Here is a 21,476-nt window from a genome sequence, read left to right as displayed (position 1 = left end):
TATGCACGCTGTCTGTTTTCCACTCGCTGCATATACATTTCCTCACTCTGAAGGTAGTAAAATCCCAAACACACGGTATTTTCCCACTTTGCAGCCGAGCGTATAAAATATTTATTTCATCTTCTCTCCCTAATTTAATAAAAGACAGCAAATGCTTCACAATTAGTTTTGAATGAAGAGTTTTATCATGTACATTTTTATTTCTAAGATAATTTTCGGCTTGTTGTTTTTTATTGCTGCTGTTAAAGGTGGAAACACAAGGGTATATATTCACGGCGAGCACTTTTGGGTTTGTGCATGTGTGTGGTTTTTATAAGATAACAGCGATAGAAATGTTAACTCTTTGTTGATTTTTCTTGCACGCGATCTGGAGATTACAGGTTATATCCCTTTCACATCGCACTTTTAAAATGGTATATTGCCGTTTTTTTCCCATTTTAAAACGTTTAAGGCTGCAGTGTGAAAGTGCCAGAGTTGATTTACCGGTTAAAGTTAACTGGTATTTCAACACGGTTAAAAAGCAGAGTCCTACACGTTTTAAAGCCGTTTTTTAGGCAGTGTGAACGGCTCTATTTCAATGGCTTGAAACGTGTCCCTTGGGGGTTAAACGGGTTGAATTTTGAATGGTATTAAATGATTTTTAAAACGGTTTTCACCTGCAATGTGAAAGGTCTCAAGGCTCAGACCCGTTTTAAAGTCCCATTTAAGAATACCGTGTCATTACCCATTTCTGCAATGTGAAAGCAGTATTAGAGTTTATGGAGAATTGTAAAAGACTTTATTTATGATAGGTTATTTATTAGGAAGAGCATTAGCTAACCCTGTATTCAGACCTACCGCATAGGCATATTCCTATAATAATTATATTTATTATTATTATTACTATTATTATAATTAATAACCCTTTGAGTGCCAAGTAAATTTGTCAAAATAGGTGTGAAAATTGCAAATGTTTTTATTCACCATAATGACCTGTAATGATTTCCTTTTATGGGAAATATAATCTTTTTATACAAAACATTTTTTGTTTGAATTTATATAACGAATGTGAGCGATTCTGGCATTTCTAGCAGATATTTTGAACATCTCTCACAGAGATGTTGGCCCTCAACGGGTTAACTGTTATCCAATTAACAGACATAAGAGGAGTGTACACTGGACTGCTACATTGTTTTCTGTAAAACATCTCTACAACTTCACAAGGGGTTTCTGTCCCTTCTAATTGGGCTGAATTCCAATTCTTCAAACTCTTACGTATTTTTCATTTTACTAAAACAAATTGTCTACTGTGTGTAGGGTTTTAGTTGTTTTGTTTTCTCTCTTTTTTGGCAGATTTTTGGATTTTCTTTTAGTAGAATACTGGAATAAACTTCATTTTAGTTATGTCACCTTTATAGGGAAAATACACCTTTTCCCAATTGTGCTTGCTGTAATTAGTGCATAAATAAATATGTGTACGACGGTATTATAACCGTAAATGAAGAGTCCTACTATAGTTTTTATTATTAGCTTTTCACTCTTTATTATATTTCTATTTATTATTTTATAAAAAATTTTTAGGAACTATGGAGACCAAAAAAAAGGAAATTCATAGTTTTTGTATGTCTGTCTGTCTGTCTGTCAGTCCGTCCAGGCATCACTCGGAAACTACTGGAGGTATTTTGATGGCAGTTTCATTGTTGTATAGCTTAGTGACTTAGAAAGAAACGGAGGTACAGTATGTGTTATCTCAATGTGACATCAGGGAGACAAGCAATAAAGGAAAAATCAGACGCTTGGCGCTCGGCACATGCATTGTGCAGACTCAAGCATGAAGGCTCCAAAATGACTGTGATTAGATGGCACTACTGTCTGTGCCAAAAATAGTTCCTCTGGGTCATTGGGTTGACCCTATTAAGGTTGACATGCATTGCGTTGGGCACTGAAGGTCGGCAGGGTTAAGATTAGGTGGCAGGGTGCTGGGGTTAGGTTTAGGCACTAGCTTGGAGGGATCAGGGGAGGGATTAGGCTACTACAAAGGAAGCTTAGGATATGGGAAGGGGGGGGGGCAGGAGGAGGGTTACCTAACCCCTGTCGGGTTCCCTCCTTCAGTGTACCAGCGTTGGTATTCAGACCGCCTGCATATTGACCACTGGTCAGTGGCGTAGCTACAGGGGTCGCAGCGGTCGCAGGTGCGACCGGGCCCCTGAGCCAGGGGGGCCCAACCCCCGCCACCAGGGCCGGACTGGCCATCTGGCACTTCTGGCAAATGCCAGAAGGGCCGATGGCCTAGTGGGCCGATTTTGTGCAGCATGATTTGAACATAGTGAGCGCCGCTATGCGGCGCAGCACGTCTATTGTTTATTGACGTCATGACGCCGCAGCGTCATGACACGACAGTGCTTGAGCCTCCGGCGCCCACATCCTTCCAGTCAGTGTGAGTAGCGCTAATAGTGGGGGGACCTGAGGTGACGGGAGAGCCTGCAGATCATCACCTGGTGGGATCCGTCCTAGCCTGCCTACTGTGCAAGTGAGTGGCCTGCTTCCTGCCTTGTCCTGCCTCCTGCCCCATACCCTCATGTATATGTATCTGGCGCTGGAGGGCATAAGTACCTGGCACTGTGGGGCATATGTACCTGGCACTGTGGGGCATACTGTATGTATCTGGCACTGTGGGACATATATATATCTGGCACTGTGGGATATATCTGGCACTGTGGGACATATATATATCTGGCACTGGGGTATATATGTATCTGGCACTGTGGGGCATATGTATCTGGCACTGTTGGGAATAATATGTAGCTGGCACTGTGGGGCATATGTAACTGGCACTGTGGGGCATACTGTATGTATCTGGCACTATGGGACATATATATCTGGCACTGTGGGATATATCTGGCACTGGGGCATATACAGTATGTATCTGGCACTGTGGGGCATATGTATCTGGCACTGTGGGAAATAATATGTATCTGGCATTGTGGGGCATATGTAGCTGGCACTGTGAGGCATATGTAACTGGCACTGTGGGGCATACTGTATGTATCTGGCACTATGGGACATATATATCTGGCACTGTGGGATATATCTGGCACTGGGGCATATACAGTATGTATCTGGCACTGTGGGGCATATGTATCTGGCACTGGGGGGCATATGTATTTGGCGCGCTGTAAACATAATATACTTGATGTATTAAAATATAAACAGACCGAGATTTTAATTTTGTTGTATGTAGGGGGGCCCCAAGCTGACCTTTCGCACCAGGGCCCATGAACCCTTAGCTACGCCCCTGCCACTGGTCATGATTATGGAACAAGTGAAGACTGCAAGATGCTTGCCTAAAGAATCCAAAGGACGTTGGGTGCAGGAAGCCACTTCCGGAACCCTACTAGCCAGGTGGCAGGGCCATACATCTGCGATGGTGCTGACCCAGAACCTTCTACACGTTACAATGGCACCGCTTGCACTCCGGCTGTCTTTTGAAGAGCACAGAGCTGGCATTTATGTTACGTGCCAGCAAATAGAATGAAACGGTTTCGGAATAATTGCTTGATCAGTGAAGCTCTGCAGCCACCACCACAATCATGAAGCCTTGTAGGGTTCCAAGTCCACTGCAGTGCCGTACATACAAAAGGTTGCTGTACAGTGACTTATGAGCACCCCCAAATCATCCATCCCCTGGTAATCGGGCAGTTAAATAACCGCGGCAGTGGAATATCTCTCTGCATCAGCTAACAGAGGCTTCCCAGGGGGAATGACCTGTGCCTGCTATAAAGCCAGGGGCACATAATATTGTCTAAAGGTTCTCCGAAAGTGGACAGTTCCATTAAAGAAGGATTATTGGTTGTAAAAGTAGCTCTAGAGAACTTATAAACAGAATGATTTCATTCAGGCAACATTGACGGGCACGGCTGCAGCACAAGGTTCCAGCCTAGTTTGTCTTGTGATATGGAAGGTCTGTATTTTCATACTAAAGTGCGTTTTGTATCAAAAGCAATGAATTTCTTTGCGGAATTAATTTTCAGATGAAATCACATTTGTGAGCATGGTCTGGTTATTGTGTTCTAACAGACAGATGTATTTTGGGATTAAGTAAAAACCGGAACCGGACCACACCCTGGAACGCCGAACCAGACAGTGTGTCTGGTCTGTGGGGGGAGGGGGGGGCGGTGGTACCTGTCCAGGGGAGTGTCCCTTCCGCATGGGTGTCTGTGATAGCTTTCACCAAGGATATGGGGAGGGGAGATTACAGCCTCTCCGTAGGGTCCGGATCATTCCAGTTTCCTCGGACCATACATGGAGGTTTTATTCTCTCCTCCTCTCCATGGTGACAAGTGTCACAAGAAGCCCCACAAGATGGAACACCCCCTTAGGCAAGCACTTCCCCCCCTCCCCGGACCGGACACTACAAGCTCCGGAATGACATAGATTGATGAATGGAGCCTATCCAGTCCAGCATTCCAGGGTTCTACCGGTTCCAGTTTTTACCCATACCCTATATATTGCAAACCTGCCTAATTTACTTCACTCCTCTGTGTGAGAAGCCTGGAGAGGAGTGAAAGGGGGCGGGATGAGGCTACTAGTCAGGGGGCGGGACACCAAGCCACGCCCCATGACAGTCAGCCGGAATTTTATGCAGCGGGGAAGGGGTTGCGGAGGCGATGCAGGAGACTTTCCCACCTTCCCAAGGGGGCCGTGAGAGGGACCCGATTTGTGGGAACCTCCTGGCCATTCCGGGAGGGTAGGCAAGTATGCTATTGTCCGGCCCAATAGATTGTTTTCCCTTGTTTCAGAATACACCTAAATGTTTGTTATTAAGCTGTATATATTGAACCTGTCAACATGTTTCTCTGTAAAGTCTTCATATGTTATTAGTAGCTGGAGCCTTTTTAGTAACGCTTCTGAATCCGGGAGCGAGATACTATTTTGCCGAGGTCATTTTTGGAGTGAGTTACAGTGCTATGTACGTCAGAGACGGCAGCAGTGTGGGAATAGGATAGCATAACGAACACTGAGGTTAAGGAAGCAGCATTGAAAAATATAGCCACTTACTGAGTTTACAAGCTATGCTACTGTGTTCCTAGCTGACCCAAAGTATCACCTTCCCCAGGGGTGAGAAATGGTTGGGGCTCTGTATCTGCAAAATCATCCATCCCATCTGCTGTGACCTTACCACTGACACCAGACGCAGAATTAACCTCTTCAGACTTAAAGAGGCCACAAGGTTAGGAACCATCCTGCTCTGTGTTAGCAATTTACTTCCATAGCATGAAATAAGTGACAACATTCTATATTTATCTCAGAGTGTAACCGTGCCCTATCAGAGGGTGAAGGTGGATTCCCCATTACAGTGCACCTGTTACCTACACCGACAGTGTCCCGCGGCGGGGGGTGGGGGGGGGGGTGGTGGTGGGAATGCAGTTGGGATTCTCCGCCACCCTGAAGTGAATTGCATCTATTCAGCGTTGCGGAGGAGTGAAAAATGGGGGCGCGGTCCAATCACTGCTCATTTGCATATACCACACCCTCATTAGCATACACCTTTTCGGGCGCGAGTGTCCCTATTGCCCTAGTCCAGAAGTTAGGCGGTATGCAATAATCAACTCAATAAGGAGGTTTAGCACAGCCGATTGCTGTCCGATTACTGGATAATCAAATGACTGCGCACGGATCGTAGCGTGCATGTTCGAGCCAAAATTGTGGCATAAATAGTGAAAATATCCCTCGCAGTTTGAAGAACAGCAGTTCTGCTTTAGAGGGGTGGTAACGGGCGTTTTTTTGGGAGTGTCAGAAAAACTGCAGGGATGCCCAGGTGTTTTAAGGGAGGGTGTAGGTTGTCCAGGCCCCTGTAAAATGGAAAGGGGTGGGGCCTCCAGGAGGGGCGTAGCCATGCCCCTGTGAAAAAAATAAATGAGAGGGAGAGAGAGGACAGGCTGCCGCAGTAGATGTCTCTCACCTCAGCACACAGCTCTGAGCAGGGGAGAGAGGCTGAGCTGTGGTGGCAGCCTGTCCTCTCTCTCACCACTTCTCTCTGCAATGGGGAAGGGGGGAGCGGGACCCGGGACCCTCCAACAGAACCGCCCTCCCCCCCTCTCAACGCCACTAGTGACGTTAGCATTGGCCTCGATCAGCTTGTATCTGTCACAGAGTTGTGGAAATATCAGATTTAGTGTACTCACGTTTGTACAGACTGGGAAAATTGTTTGATAGTGAGTGAACTTGCACATTTGCACGGGGCGGGTTTTCACTGTTTGGGTGGTGGCTATCTACTCGTAGTCATCTGCAGATGAGCAATAAGGTCTGAATCAGGTACTTTTCATCCACAGAGAAAGCAACATGGCTGCTCACACAAATAGTAATGAAGGCAAAAAAACAAAAAGAAAAGTTTGCTCATTCTTTACTGAACATTTTTCTGGATCATAACCGAAAAATTTATTTTTACTATTTACTTTAACCCTCACATAATACTTATGAATTTATTCTAGAACTTATATACTGGTGTATATAATACTGTTTTCAGACCGCAAATGCTGGGTCGCACCCGGGTCCCATCCCCAGAGCGACACGGCATTCACGGTCTGAAAGCTCAGACACCAACCCGGCTTATTGCCTGGTCTGTGACATCACACGGGGCGGAGCTGAGTGGCGGCGCGTCACCGGAGGCTTGGGATGAGGCAGCACTTGGAGCTGCCTCCTCCATACTGTGAACGGGACCCGGGCCGCTCGACCCAGGCACCCGTTCACACTGCACTTGACATGGGTCAGAGCCGTGTTCAACCCTGGTCATTACCAAGGTTGAACTCCCGTGTCGCTCAACCCAAGGTGGCCCTTTCAGACCGCACCTCGACCCATGTTGGGACTGCAAGGACATGGCAATAACCCGGGTCTAGAGTGCGGTCTGAAAGCGGTATAAGTTTCAGAATTCTTTTTAGCTTTGGATTTAACGTTACGTTTACCTCAGCTCAGCTACTGGATGATAGACAGACTGTGTCTAGGTAGAAAGTCAATAGGTCAACAGCATATGGTTATTATTGTTAAGGTCAGCAGTTCCAAAAGGTCAACAGGTGAAAGGTTGACAGTTCAAAAGGTCAACAGGTGCAAATGGTGGACAGGTGCGAAGGATAATCGGTACAAAAAGTCGACATGGCATTTGTCGACATAAAAATGGTCAATATGAAATAGTAACCTGTGGTGAGGTGTGCAGTAAGGGGTGAGCCACCTTGCCGGAAGTGTGGCCAGCGAAGGGAGCCCACAAGGATATACTTTCCTACTGATGGTGGTTACATATCAATGAACATACAAGATTTGGTAAACAAAATGAAAAATAACCTGTGTCTACTATTGTCATGTCAGCCTTTTCAACCTTTCGACCTTTTGTACCTGTTGAGTCTTGACCCTTTGCAGTACCTCTCTTCAGTGCAGAGAGGGAGGGCATAGAGGGGGTCAGGGGCTGCCCAGTCGTTAGGGGAGCGCTGGGCACACCCCCGAATATGCATAACGGGGGTTGCGGTACTAGGCCACACCCCATTTACAAGAGTCCCCGTTCACCACACCATAGTTCCGCCCCCTTTTCAGGTTACGATTTAGAAACTAAGAAAGTTTGGATGCATGTTACTCTGTGGCCTTAATGGTGTGCGTGTAGCATAAAGCTGCAAATTGTGTCACTGAATCACAGCAGGGCCAAACCGCTTCATTTAGCCTGGTCAGATTATTTTGCTGATCTCCCCTACACTTCCACTGTGAAATATCTTAAAATTCATTACTTAACTGTTAAGTGCAAGGCCTGTTTTTGTTTTGGAGCATTCACAGCACCTTGCCAAAATCATAAATTTTTGCCCCCCGCTGGAAAATATCGGCGCCCCCCCCCCCTAAATTTAACCCTGCCCTGTCTTACCCTGCCTCCCCCGCCGTATCGTCCGGGAGTCGGGACCGCAGATCTACTAATCTACGTCCCGGCGCTCCTCCTGGCTCCTTATGACTCAAATATCCATCACAAAATGGCCACCCCCCTTAAAGCAGACCATTTGTAAGGATGCTAGAGGAGGCTGCAGCTGCCTCTTCTAGCATCTTAAAAAGCTGTCTTTCTAAGGGGGGTATTTTGTGATGGACATTTGACTCATAAGGAGCCAGGAGGAGCGCCAGGACACAGATTAGTAGATCTGCGGTCCCGACTCCCGGTCGAATACAGACGCGGCGGCGGCGGGATAAGGCAGGTAGAGTTAGCTTAACCATAGCCCCGCAGACCCCGGCACCCACACTTACTTGGTGCCTCCCTGCCACCGCGGGGTCTGCTGCTCTATTTTTACGCCACTGCGGAGTCACAAAGGGGGTTATTCTAGTCCATTCTTTCTGCCAAAATCCTTCTTAGATGGACAAAACCATGTGCACTGCGGGTGGGGCAGATGTAACATGTGCAGAGAGAGTTAGATGTGGGTGGGGTTTTTCTTCAAAGTGAGATCTATATTGAAGTGTAAAATCATGCAGTCAGTATTTTCCCTGCACAGAAACAAAATAACTCACCCAAATCTAATTCTCTCTGCACATGTTACATCTGCCCCCCTGCAGTGCACATGGTTTTGTCCATCTAAGAAGGATTTTGTCAGAAAGAATGAACTAGAATAAACCCCTAAGTGACAAGATGTTCATATAACTGCTGGGTGCACATACAACATGACCTATTTCTGCATGCAATAATGCAATTACTATTTATTGAATTGAATTTGACGTAATAAAAAACAGTTAGGGCCACATGTATCAAGCTTCAAAAACTGATAAACAGGAGAGTGAGTTGGGCTGGGGCAGTGAAATTCGCTCCCGGCTTTGGGAAAGGGCATAATCTCACATGCGCAAACCCCGAACATCGGGCCGGGCACAAATTCAGACCCAGATGAACGGATCTGAAGGTGCAGCTGACGTAAGCTGTTGCCACACAGGTCCACACCACAGCACCACTTACTTCTGACGTGGGGTACACAACAGAACGATTTGGCCTCAATTCCCCCAATTTCGATACAATCTCGACCGATTGTATGTAAATGGGCATGTTTTGGCAGGTTTTAGATCCGATTCCGACCCGATGCACCGCTGGTCATTTGGTCGTTTTGCAGATCCTACCTGCTGCAGTCAGGATTTGAAAACGATCCCTTGAACTGGTGTGTACCGAGCACTTCACAAATACAACTTATCACAAAAATCAGCATGTCAGGTTTGCAGAAGAAGACTGAGATAAGCTATAAACTCTCTGGAACAAGTGATTGTGGATTGCTCAAACACATAATCTTTTTTGACCACGACCACTTAAGATGTATTTGGAGAAAAACAGGTGAAGCATTGGGGAGAAGACAAAGAACGTCATGTCTACCATTAATGATGCTAGTGGATATAGTATGCTTTGCTATTGTGTGGCGGTAGAATGGATTTAGCTAAAACCCACAAATCTAAGAAGTGTTGGCCCGGCAGTAGGATTAACCCTTTGAGTGCCAAGTGAGTTGGTCAAAACAGGTGTGAAAAGTTCCAAGCAAACATTTTTATTCAGCATAATGACCAGTAATGTTACCTTATATAGGAAATATAATTTTTTTTTACACAACATTTTTTTATTTGAATTTATATAACAAATGTGAGCGACGCTGGAATTTTAGCCTTTTTTTTTTTTTTTTTATAAAAACTTACTGGGGACATCTGTAACAGCACTGCTGAGGACATGATATGCAACTGGCACTATATATGTACAAGAAATCGATTGCTTGGCATTCAAATTCAGTGCCTGAAAACCTTGTTTTTTGAACAAATAAAATATATTTGTGTGCATTTCATGTGGTTGATGTGTTTATACAGCATAAATACAAGATACCTCAAGATACATCATTGAAATATTAAAATATTCCGAAATATGGAATAACCCGTTATCCAAAATTCTGCTGGTGCCGAGCATTTTGGATAAGGGATACTCAACCTGTGTTTTGAACATCTCTCACAAAGATGTTGGCACTCAAGGGGTTAATAGCGGGAGGGGCTCGTGTGGAGGATCCGTACAAGTGAACTTGTACATGCACAGGGAGGGAGGAGCTTTGCAACGCTGCCCCCCCTCCCCCCCACCAGTGCCAGAGTTCACTGCACATTCATCTATCCTTCATGCGATAAAAGTCATGTTTTACATCACGCTGTGTGATTCTGTAGCACCATGCGTCAAATAAACAATCTGCTTCTGCTGATTAAAATGATAATGCATATGTCTATATTCAGGGTGTCAATAATGCTGTATTTTCATATGAAATGGAACAGTACAGTGTTTTCTTGGAAACCCACTCTGAATAGGCCGCAGATCATTTTAATCAGCAGAAGCTGCTGGTGTATCCTATTCACTGATTTACAAATGAGACACAAATTAACTGAAAAACTGAAAAAGTAAAAAAAGAAGATGCCCACAGCTTGACTAGGAGCGCACGTAGAAAGTAAGGATATTGAGGACCTTATTCAGGTCCGCACAGGGACCAATGGTGTGCGTCTGCGCAAGCATAGACGCATTTCTGCACAGCGTGCGTGTTCCCACAGCGAACAGGCTGTTCGCCGGGCGCACGCACCCACTATTGCATGCAGGCGGTGGGGGGCACACGGCGGACCGGGCGATTTCTCCATGGGAACGCCCAGTATTTCATGGGCGTTGCCATGAGAACGCTGGGTGTTCCCATTCAAATCGCCCGTTGACATCACCAGATGTCAGCTGCCCGCCCACTTCCTCCCGAGGGTGCACACATATCTAAGTGACCTCAGAGTCACTTTAGATAGGTGTGAACCCTCGCCATCATGATGGGGGTGGGTCCCCCTTACCCTGCGAATGACTGTTTATGTTAAACATCCATTTGCAGCCAGTGCAGGTGAACCTGCGTTGCGAGGGGTGGCAGGTGGCCCAGCATTCGCCGGGCAGGGTCTGGTGGACTCACAAGGCTATGAATTTGCAGCCTTGCGAATAAACCAGAATAACCCCCTAGATGTATGTGAACACATCTGTATAGGTAAGTTACGGTAGTGCCGACTTTGTGAGTTTTCCCTCCCACCTAGGGCCAGGGCCGGTGTAAGGCTTCTCAGCACCCTAGACAAAACTTCAACCTACTGCCGCCCCCCCCCCCCTATACTGCCACCTATAACCATTTTCCAACCCCTTACTGCATACTTGCCTAACATTCTGGAATGGCAGGGAGCCTCCCAAAATTGAGTGGTCCTCCCAGCCCCTCAGGTAGGTGGGCAAGACCCCTGCTTTCTCTGGAGGCCCCCAGCACCCTCCCCTTTGCCACCCACAACAGAGTACAGGAAGAGAAGGCAGCAAAATAGGGAAGTATGCCTCAAGAGGAAGTATGGAGGTGAGGTCGTACAGGTTCCACAGGAACCACCTGCATTAAGTGCAATAAAGATCCTCACAGACATCCTTGATCTTCTGATAGGCAGACTTGGTGGCGCTCCCCTAGATCCCGGCACCCTAGGCAGCTGCCTAAAGCTGCCTAGTGGTAGAGCTGGCCCTGTATAGGGCACGATGTGCCATCCGCAGCAGTACATTGAATCCATCGCATACAATTCAATGCCACCTTATGTTTGAAACCACTTATGTGATGAGAGCATTTCTGTACATAACTGTGCGAGTCAGACTCACACCAGAGACGTCTCCGCCATCTACGATGCCATGAGACAAATAGCATATTGCATAGATTTAGTTCATTGTAAACACCTGCTCTACTATATTTATATTATTTACTTCAGTAATACTAATGATCTGACATATACTTATATATATATCTGACATATACCTACTGACTACATACACTGTATCTATGTCAACTCAGCACAAGTCCCTAAGGCAGTATAAATAAGCGGTGGGTGGTAAAGATGGCTGTACACTACCGTATTAATAGATACTGTCAGTGGCAGCCGAAGGGTTTGATTGATTCGGTTCCTGTCCTCTTATTGCTGCCTAAGGCTCAATGAGAAAATAAACAACTTCTTTTAGGTTTTAGGGAATACTTATGGGGATATACATACACCCCCCAAATGCAGTAACTACAACTAGGATAAAACCGCATCAGTCTTTGCTCAAAGCACATTCTACAGAAAAACACGACTGGCATCGAGAATGATTGGCAGGGGCCCTGTCACTGGCACTATGGTGCACCTAGCAGGCAGGGTGCTGCTGCTGGGCAGGTGCGGGGGGGTTGTGTGTCTCCTGTCACATACTTTAGTATGCACCACTATGCTGCTGGGCGGTGGCGCTGTCACTGCCTCCGCTGGCAAGGCAGCACACTGCTGACAGTTGGATGCGGCTAAATACAAAATTGCCTTCTTCCAAGGATGTTCCAGAGCCACATAAATCTTGGGTGAGGCTTCTGGGTGCCTGAAAGAATGGATAAGACCACCCACTTCACTCTGGAATTGCTTAATTGAATCATAATGGGCACACATCAGAATGCTGATAATTGGGTCATTTTTATCAGGCCATGATCTCAAAATCATGCCCCCACTACGCCCACTTTGTCACACCCTTCCGCCCCTGCAGAGCTGCTTTACCTGGCCCTCCCAGAAGGATGCAGCCTTAAGTCAGCAAAAGTATGGGTAAAATAACAATATTTGTTTTAAAATGGGCATATGTGAAAATGTGTTTAGTCAGAAAGAGAGGAGAGGAAGCCAGCCAGTCATGATGAGGTTATTGGAGCGCATGTAGTGCAGTTTATTTTGCTATGCACCTGGACGTGGTTGCAATTGTGGATTATACGTGGTTTCACTGCTATTCAGAGGGAGAATATGGTATGTGATGGGGGTCAGGGCAGGGATGGACCAGCAGAGGAGGGTGGGCTAGCATTTCCGGGGTCCACAAACCTGCTGATTCCGTTGTGCTGGTGTTTCATTCTTGTATTTGATGAAATATATTAAAAACTATTACATTTCTGTAATTGTTTTGCAGTTATGTATTACACTAATCTATCTATATATATAAAAGGCTAAATACTCCTCACCTGAGGTGAAGTACCGCCAGTGACCACTAGAGGTCACGTAAGAACCAAATTACTTAACAGAAAGCAAAAACAAAATGGATTGTTTCAAACTTGCTGCATATGGACAGAGGGAGCCGTGAAGCTGTGAAGGCAGAGATTGGAGGTAGAAGCAGATAGGGACTATGCCGACATTTGGATCGGGTTTTTAACTAGTTTACTATAAACCCCTAATCTAGTGTTAGAAACACTTCTGTATTATTTGAGTGATTTCCTGTATGCACCATCATGTTGTCTCTTATTACACTCTGCTCTGTTGATGGAAGAAGTCACGCAGTATAGTCACTCATTTGTGTTTCTGTCTATGTGTAAAAGTTTCCTATCGACATGCATGAAGGTCGACATGACTGAAGGTCGACATGACTGAAGGTCAACATGGGTTAGGTCGACATGGTCATTAGGTTGACATGGGGAAGCTCGACAGTGTCATTAGGTCGACATGGGGAAGGTCTACAGCCAAAAGGTCAACAATTAAAAGGTCGACAAGGGATTTTTCGCCTTTTTTTGTCCCAGATGTCAACACAGTTGACATGGACACTTAAACGGAGCACCTCAGCACACTATTTTATTCCCCCACCACACCCTAGTGGATGGTAGGGCATGAAATACCACCTATCGGCTCCAAAAAGTGATAAACCCCATGTTGACCTTTTTTATTGTCGACCTTCCCCATTTCGACCTAATGTTTTTGTTGACCTAATGACCCCGTCGACCTAACCCACGTCGGCCTTCAGTCATGTCGAGTTTCCTGTATGTCGACATTTAGTCATAAAATGAAATGTAACAGGGTGAGAGAATCAGAAAATCAGTTTTTTTAGAGCGGCAATCGGGAACCCTGCTGCACGCGAGGAGGGGGGATGCCCAGCAGGTGCCGCCCATAGGCCTAGTGGGAAATCCAGTCCTCACTGTGGGGTAATGCCAGCTTTTTGGTGGCGTTAACCTCCACACCGAAACCCAGACGTGCAGGGTTTAGTGCATCCAATCTGAAGACTTTTAGATATGAACCGGATCATAAATGTCCTGGGTCTGCCTTTCACACTGCAGCTGACCTGGGCATAACCCAGGTCTGACCTGGTATGCAAGACCAAGTTATCCTTTCACACAGAGCCTCTATCCAGTTTCTTGGCTGTGTGTGAAATGGGTACTAATATCCCACTAATACCATGTAAATTTGTGCACTGCAAGGGATTCTGGGAGTTATTGCTGTGCACAGAAGCCTGGTTTGCGCTGCGGTGCTGATTACAGGATTGCGGTATTGCCGGTTTTCTAAGTTGCTCAGTTCTTGCTGGAAACTTTAATAACAGCTTCTTGTATTGTCCTTGAATATATTGTTACAAGGTAGGAGTCAGATCATCACGGTGCCATTGCTTTTAAAGTAAACACACAGAATGTGGCTAAAGTTTCTCCAATCCCATTTATTCCTCTTGTCACCCACAGCTGAACTCTTCCCACTTTCATAATGCCTTTTTTCAGAAACCAAATGCCAAAATGACATCCAAGGTGATCCTTCAGGGACAGCGCCAATATCCTGCCATCACTGAATGCCAGCTGATACTAGCAAATACTGCTCAATATACATATCTGTACTGTATACATTGAAAGGCTCCTAATAAAACAACAGTATTTGGAGCTGCATTATCATCCATACCAACACCAGCCCTGCCTCTGTCTGCAGTAAGGTCATCTGTGTGCAATGGTGTGATGGGCAGGCTAGTGGGGGTCCCAGCTTTCATACAGCACATGATTATGCCAGTACGTTTCCTCCTAAGATTATACAGAAATGCCCAATTCTAGAGACACTCCATTATTATTAAGTCCCCCCGGTTCATTCCACTTGACTTCAAATATAGGCCCCCATTTATCTCTACATATAAAAGGCTAACTACTCCTCACCTCTATGAGATGAAGTACTGCCAATGACCACTAGAGGCCCACCGATGGACCAAATTGCTCCTTTGTGTGCTAAAATATGCCATAACAGAAAGTGAAGGTAAATTTTGCAGGGACACTGATCTGTTTCAAACTTGCTAGATATGGAGAGAGGGAACTGTGAAGATTGGAGGTAGGAGCATATAGGGACTGGGGGTGGAGTCGAGAGTTTGTGGGCTAAAAACTGTCACAGCTCAAAGTGAAAGCAAAAACTGTCACAGCTCAAAGTGAAAGTACATGGCAGAAGCCGTCATTTTGACCGGCTTTTAACTAGTGTATTAAGAAATATGCTGAGAGAAAGATGGCAGCATACCTATAATTTAGCACCTTTGTGGGTGTTGACACACCGCCACATTCTGTGTATAGGCCCCAAAGCTGTAAACCCAACCGCCAGAGATGTCATAAGGGGGTGGGGTGAGTGAAGGCCACATCGGGGTGTCTCCCTTTGAAGAGGTGACACCAACATGCCGACTCCCCTGCTCCCTGGGACTGCTGCCTGGGGTGCTTAAACGAGGGAATGGATACCTGCGATGCCACGCCCTGTAGCACTGCAAATAAGAGTTTCCAGTGAAGCCACACCCCTGACTGTGAGACCCCGCCCTCTTTTTGCCACCACTGCCAACCGCCCTTATTATACTCCATCACCGGCTTCACAAAAGCATTTTTTTTAAATGTAACTGGACAGGTATGGTTGGATTTACATACACACGGCCACATAGTCCTGTATGTCTCAGATAAGAATGTCAGGAAACAATCTTTTTATTGAAGCCTATTTACAGTATATTAGCACAACAAATAATTCTTCTGGATAAAACAGGCAGCTTGTAATGGTTTTCTTTATGAAAGAATCATGTTTCAAGGGAGCAGAGATACAGTATATGTATATACAGAATGTATATAGATTTGTTTCTGTGAAATAGAAAATACATTATTAATATCGGAGGAAGATGCATCTTATCTGAGTGTAGTCAGAAAGCGTCTTGGGTCTAGAAAATGTTCTATTGAAATGACTGCACACAGAGGTATAGCTGTACAGCATTGCACACTCTCCATAAAGAATACCAGCCATTCATTAGGAATCAGTCACTGATACCTACTGAATACATTGTCATGGACACAGGGCCAGCCTAACAGCACTGAAGGCTCTGTGCAATGGGAAATGCAATATATACTGTACAGAACCATACACGATTGGCTGTAACCTATGGGTAGCTCCAACCATGAACCAATCAGCAAGCTGACAGCCATTCATTGTCCAGCTGGAGGCAGATAGAGAATGCTTCACTCTGATTGGTGATAGCTTCGGCAAGCTGATATCTTCCTGAAGACAGGGAGCCTGGTATAGAATGCTGTTAGGCTGCTCTGATTGGGTGTTATTCACAATCATAGTGGCCAGGGGCGTTACTAAATATTTGTGGGCCCCATAGCAAAAGTTTGTAAGGGCCCCTATTTACCAACCTATGGATAAATGTATATAATACATGTAACTTAAACAGGGAAGATGGGTTCCCTTCAGCTCTGGGCCCCATAGCAGTGGTATGATAGTGGCCCTTGATAGTGGCCAGTCAGCATTCACTACCTACCTCCTAAAGAAGCTCTGGAGGCACTGGGGGGAGTGTTGACAGCAGCAGTGGGCATGGATACTGGGGGAGTGGCCAAATCAGTGAGGCCACGCCCCAATTCCCTACCACCATTACCCAAAAAAAGTACCATGCGCAAAGCAGTACCACAAGCTAGGAGCAGATCCACGGTGGAGGCATCGGTGTGATGCCCCCCCACCACCTGTAACACCTGCGGGAAGAAAGCGTAGGTTATTGCTGCTCAGCGGTAGGGCAGCCTCCCTGGATCTTCTACATAAGCGCTTGGCTGTGTGACACTGCAATCGTCCATCTCTCCTTGCCCAATGTGCTACTGAACTTCTACTGGCCTGGGCTCAGGTAAGTAGTAACAAGCCCCCCAAAATTCATGGTTCAGAAATTTTGGAAGCTAATTCAATAGAAGGAAGCTGACTACAGGGTGTTGGCCGGTGAATCAGACTATTAGGTATTAATCTGAGAATCTGGCACATTGTGGAGATAGGAACTGAGTATTGCCCAATGCCAAGAGAGGAGGAAAGCATGTAATCGGGTGTTGCATCATTTCCTGCTGATCGGGTAATTGGAATCTAATCAGTAACTAATGCAATTAGATGGTGAGTAGGGAAACAGCCAAGTGGACACTGTGTAGAGATTCTGGCAATGAAATATATTATTGGGAAGCAGGAAACTGCATATTGGTTAAGGTAGCAGGACAGTATGCATTTGTTCTGAAGCAAGGTACTGTCCCACTTTGCTTTGACCAATTACTAACTTACACTTTGCAGAATGTCCAATTATTGAGCAGTGGGTCAGAGTTGTCGGTTGCCCTCCACTTCCAGTGCCAGCGCCAAGGCATAAAGCTCTGTAGATGGAAATATATGAAATGTCCCTAATTTCCATTTTTGACTAAGGGCCTGATTCTGGTTCACTTGCAAAAGCAAATTCTCTCTCTAATGGACAAAACCATGTGCTCTGCAGGTGGGGCAGATGTAAAATGTGCAGATAGAGTTAGATTGGGGTGGGGTTTGTACTTCAAACTGATTTCTATATTGCAATGTAAAAATAAAGCAGCCAGTATTTACCCTGCACAGAAACAAAATAACTCACCCAAATCCAATTCTCTCTGCACATGTTACATCTGCCCCCTCTGCAGTGCACATGGTTTTGTCCATTAAAGACAGAATTAGCTTTGCAAGTGAACCAGAATCAGAAGCTGCAATTCTAACCAAGTAGACGTACCTGCTGCTAGTCCAGATAACCAGTATTTATATGGATATATTATGTTATGTGTGTCAGAAATATGTACTAACAATTCCGTTTCTTACTATGGGAATAAGTAACTGTACACTGGACCGCCGACCATGTAATGCAGGGGAGAAGGAGACCACTCAGTGATCATGTATGTAATATATGTGCTGGGTAGTTTCTGGATGGACAGGGCTGAATAGAGCAGAGCCCTGGAATCAGCATGCATCAAATAAGCCTCAGCCCACCCCTAGACTCCCATTGGATAGTATCGCAGAAGACTGGGGGCGGGCTTAGGAGTGTGTGAAGCATGAAGATTCTGGGGCACCGCACAGACCCACTGTATTCAGCGCTGTCAATACCTGGGGCAACCATCCAGTACATATATTGCATTGAACCCCCCCATTCCCCCTGCGCTATTTGTACATTGAGTGTTGATGCTACATGTCACTTGTATCCAGAAACTGAAGTGCTCTTTTTCATTGCAGGTGAAGTAAAGTTGGGTAGCTTCCGTGAGAGCTCCCCCACTCTGCTCCTCTGGCGACTTCAGAGCCTCCTCATTTTAGACTTTCCCACAGAGGACTACTTTCCAATGGACATGCAGAATCATGAACCTCATCATTGTAAATACCACTGACCCCAGTGGGACTTTTGGCCTCAACATTTCGGTTGCATGCTTTTCTTAGGATCTTTATATCGCTTTCTAATGATGACCACTCTATGTATGAATTGCTCTCGGTCAATCGATGTTCTCAATATGCAACAGGTTCTGCGATTGAACCACTCGTCCGTCACCCTTCGGGACGATGACTATTCAATGGATTTCTTGAGACTGGATAGAACTGTTCCACATTCTTCCAAAACGTCCTCAGGTTGGCATAAGAGGCACATAACATAAGCTCAAGCTTCCGACTGTAGGACATCATGAATAACCACCAACCCTCAGGATCTAACATTTCTGCACACCGCTGATATATCCTTCAGTCAACAGCCAGCAAACAGTCCCCAGATCCCGGTAACCCAACACAAGGCACAGAAAGACTTCTCACTGACCACGTCCTACTGGTTATTGTTTTTTATACTTAGAAAAAGGAGTCAAATTGGACTGCTGATCAACGATGGTAAAATGTTCTACGTTATACACTGAAAAGCAATGAAATATTCTTTGTATATACTTCTGTACAAATTCTCATTGTATATATATGTAAACGTAAACTTTCCCTGCTGGGGGGGGAGACTGAAAGTGTAACGGAGACCCCCAGAGTACGAAATGGGGGGGGACAAGAAGGGTGCAAACGTCTGTGCTGGTCATAACGTATCCATCCATGAAGATAGGAGAAAACCGTATATACAGTTTAATGTATAGACCTTAGCTCTCACCAGCATTTCATTTACTTCTATCAAACATACACAGAATATGAAATGATATAGTTTAGTATAGTTTCTTTAACAGACGCTATATCCGCCATGTACAGTAGATACACTGGGTCATATATACAATTTGTGCTGCCCTACTCTATAACCATGCATGCTTATTCCACACTAGACAAATCCACCGCTCCGTGTTAACGGTTGGATTAAGAGGGATTAGCAAACTTTCAAAATAATTAGGGTGATGGTGGGTTTACATTAAAATAGGTTTCCTGTTGCCCCTCGTACGATTATATAATAGATTCAGCCCTGTAGTTTGATCATCATACAGTATGTCGATTATTCTAGTATCTCATTAGAAGCCACATCTCCATGATAATACACTAATAAGGGTGGAGAGGGGCTTTGTGGATATAGGTGTCCAAGAAAAGTGTTCTAAGTCTAATCAACCCATCCATTTCTAAATTTGATTTAATTTCAAAGAGCAACTTTACAGAATATTGGGGCAGATGTATTAAGCCTTAACAAGAAATAAATGCAAGGGTGATAAAGAGAGATAAACGTCCAGCCAATCACCTGCTACTTGCCATGTTACAGGCTATGTTTGAAAAAAGTCAGTAAGGAGCTGATTGGCTGGACGTTTATCTCTCTTTATCACCCTTGCATTTATCTCTTGTTAAGGCTTAATACATCTGCCCCGCAATTGGCTACTACGTCATACAGCAACTTTTTTCTGTGCACCTGTTTTTTTGTAATTAGCCCCCATTTCTGCCTTTTTAGTTACTGTATATCTTTCCTGTTCACTTCCCTTAGATGGAAGGAAATAATCAAGAACAGTAATTAAAAGATGAATCTGATTTTGCATTGATTCCTACAAGGAGAGGAAATATATACGTATCAGTAATTGTCACATGTAGGCGCATTCCTTAGGTAATTGACTTAACAAAGTAGATTATGTGTAGATGACACGTAAATGATTTATTTGAAACCAGTAGAATGACAGTATGTCAGGAATATGCACAGTCAGTGCAGGCCTGGGAGATAACGTTACCTATACATATCGGGACTGATGTCGCATCTAACTGCCTCTCAGCTCACCCCTAGAATCGTGGGGCCCTGGGCTTCAGCCCAGTGTGCCTTTACATTAAGATGGCCCTGTCACCGCTAAGTGGGAAACCGTCAGACATTGCACTAGGTGGCTTCCCTGCATCCACCTCCTCATCACTCCCAGAATTCAGCTGGAGCAAGTGTATCCTGGCCAGGATGGTAACGGGTATCAAAGTGTGGCACACTACAAGATGCATGCAATCTGCATACAGGTGATGGTACTTGTGGAGTATCACGGCTCCCATCGTATGCCATCGTATGCCATATGTAGTGGCATACGATGGCATACGATGCGATGCGATGTTTTACCGATTTTTGAGCATTTTTGCTCAAAAATCGTATGCCATCGCATGGCATCATATGCCATATGTAGTGGCATACGATGGCATACGATGCGATACGATGTTTTACCGATTTTTGAGCATTTTAGCTCAAAAATCGTATGCAATCGCATCGGATGCCATACGATGGCATCCGATGCGATGCGATGGCACCCGATTTTGCACAGAAATGCATCAGAATGCATTGAAATGTGTATTAAAGTAGTGAAATGCCCCCAAATGCCATTTTTCATAGTGCACCACCCCCACTATCAACGTCAACCCGAAGCGTGGCGAGCGCAGCGAGCCCGCGAGGGGTGGCGGTACGCGTCCTACGACCTTTTCATACCCCCACTATCCACGTCGGCGTGGAGTTGAGAATAGAATAGTGTGGCGAGCGCAGCGAGCCACCGAGCCCGAAGCGTGGCGAGCGCACGCGGATACCTGTGAAGCCCGCGAGGGGACGCTTATAGCTGTGATGGTATCCGCGTCCCCTCGCGGGGCTCGCTGCGCTCGCCATGCTTCGGGCTCGGTGGCTCGCTGCGCTCGCCACACTATTCTATTCTCAACTCCACGCCGACGTGGATAGTGGGGGTATGAAAAGGTCGTAGGACGCGTACCGCCGCCGCTCGCCACGCTTCGGGTTGACGTTGATAGTGGGGGGTGGTGCACTATGAAAATGGCATTTGGGGGCATTTCACAAGTTTAATACACATTTCAATGCATTCTGATGCATTTCAGTGCAAAATCGGGTGCGATCGCATCGCATGCGATTTGATCGCATGCGATGCGATGCGATTTTTAGCATACGATCTGCATACGATGCAGGTCATGGGAGCCGTGATACTCCACAAGTACCCAGGTGATTACTGTATACACATTTCAGGCCCCTGATGTGAATCTAT

The 21,476-nt window shown here is 45.6% G+C and overlaps 1 protein-coding gene across 1 annotated transcript in view; it reads left to right on the top strand.

The window, feature by feature from the left end:
- MAF (MAF bZIP transcription factor) overlaps positions 1–19,689 on the top strand; it is a 61,373-nt gene extending 41,684 nt beyond the window's left edge. The window contains exon 3 of the mRNA XM_083165265.1: positions 18,262–19,689. The gene's annotated coding sequence lies outside the window, so the exon portion shown is untranslated. The remainder of the gene's footprint in view (positions 1–18,261) is intronic.
- Positions 19,690–21,476: the final 1,787 nt, after the last annotated feature.

The sequence above is a fragment of the Crinia signifera genome, chromosome 11, assembly GCF_055691185.1.
Source record: "Crinia signifera chromosome 11, ASM5569118v1, whole genome shotgun sequence".
Lineage (NCBI taxonomy): Eukaryota > Metazoa > Chordata > Amphibia > Anura > Myobatrachidae > Crinia > Crinia signifera.
The sequence above is the reverse complement of the archived record's forward strand: the minus strand, read 5'-3'. Positions and strand labels throughout refer to the sequence as shown.